The sequence below is a fragment of the Poecilia formosa genome, unplaced genomic scaffold (assembly GCF_000485575.1).
Source record: "Poecilia formosa unplaced genomic scaffold, Poecilia_formosa-5.1.2 Scaffold129, whole genome shotgun sequence".
Lineage (NCBI taxonomy): Eukaryota > Metazoa > Chordata > Actinopteri > Cyprinodontiformes > Poeciliidae > Poecilia > Poecilia formosa.
In genome coordinates this window covers 1,546,028-1,548,027 of record NW_006800068.1, presented here as the reverse complement: position 1 = coordinate 1,548,027, position 2,000 = coordinate 1,546,028, and positions in this window count along the sequence as shown.

Genomic DNA, 2,000 nt, shown 5'->3' with positions numbered 1-2,000 from the left:
CGAGGGAACAGAGAGAGAGCTGACTATCAAGAGGAGCTCAGAGGAGGAACCACAGCAGAGTGTGTGTTCACAGGAAAAGGACAGCAGAGCAGAGAAAGAAATATAATTACGTTTTAGTTGTTTGTTTTTAAGTGCTGATTTTGTACTTTTAATTGTTTGGGGAAAAAACCTTTTTTAAATAAAGTTTAAACTTTGTTTTAAGAAATAAGTCATGGTTATTTACTTTTGTCCCACCATCTTCCATTATGAAATACTAATTTATGTACATTTTGAAACATAACATTTTGAAAATGTTTTTATTTTGCAGTAGAGGTAAATATAAACACAAGGGAACAATTTATTTAAACCTGAAAATTTGAAAAGTCAAGCAACATGATGATCAACTTTCAATGAAGACATGTGCTTTTCTTTCTTTTTTTTTTACTACAAAAATCTCACTTGTGTTAAAATAAAAATAATATATCCAGCTTATAAATGAAGACTGTTTAAGTCCAACCAATTGTGAAATTCACTTAAACATGAAATTAAAATCCTACGCATCTGAAATAAAAGTACAAACAAATAAAAACAGACCAAATCTGTGACAAATATGTGTTGAAAAAATAACAAAATGTGAAAATTCTCATGGAGTCATGAGTAAGAATGTCCAACACATTCATCCATCTGCCCATGGTATGTTGCTTTGCAAAGTTTGAGTCCATTCTGAGGTCTCCCCAGGGTAGTAGTCCCTCAAGGAAGTTGAGGGTCTTCTCTGAGGTTTCTTCCAAGTGGACTTACTTACTTTTGTAAGTAAGTCCACTTAATGTGCCTGGAAAACCTTGGCGGTACCAACAGGTCATCCTGATCAGATGCTCTAACCACCACAACTAACTCATTTTATAGTGGAAACAAAGCTGGTCTGAAATTGTAATGAAACTGGGTGCAAATGTAGAGATGACAAAAACATCCATTAGATACAAGCTAAAAATTCATACCATGAGTCCATCCATCCATCTTCTTTACACCCTTATCCCTTAGTGGGGTCAGGAGAGGTGCTGGTGCCTATCTCCAGCTAACGTGCCAGGTGAGAGGCAGGGTACACCCTGGACAGATCACCAATCTGACACAGGGCAACACAGAGACACACAACCATGCACACACACATTCACACCTAGGGAGAATTTAGACAGACCACTTAACCTAACAGTCATGTTTTTGGACTGTGGGAGGAAGCCAGAGTACCCAGAGAAAACCCACACATGCACAGGGAGAACAAGTAAACTCCATGCAGAAAGTCCAGGGCCAGGAATTGAACCCAGAACCTTGTTGCTGCAAGGCAACAGCTCTACCAACTGCACTACTGTGCAGCCCTCATACCATGAATAATTCAATAATTTCACTTTAAGCTATTATGTTAAGATGTGTTTATACTAAAATATGATTGAACATTATCTCTTTATATGTCTATGTTACAAAAACAAAAAAAATATCATGAGTTTATGAAACAGCCTGCAGTATAAACTGTTACAGCAGTGCTTAATGTATAATGGTGATCCTTAAATAAAGAACATATGATTTACATGAACAAAGTGGATTTTAACACTGTAAACACTTTATTTTTTAGAAGATTTCATAAATCATATTAAACATAGTTTTATTTATGGATTACTTTAGTTTTATATATTCCTCATATGTCTTCTGTTAAATTATCATTTTAAACTTTCAATTTTTTACAATACAAAGCTAAAAACTAAAAAAAATGACAAAAATTCCACCATAAATGGTATTAATCCTAATTTTGACAAAGTATTTTCTTCAATGCAAAAAGTAGAAAGTCAACATTGAAAAACAAGAAAACTTGTTATTGGCATGTCAACATGTATGTGAGTTCATGTTTTCAGGTTTGTTTATGATCCATTGTGTGTTTCTGCTCTGCTGTCCTTTTCCTGTGAACACACACTCTGCTGTGGTTCCTCCTCTGAGCTCCTCTTGATAGTCAGCTCTCTCTCTGTTCCCTCGAT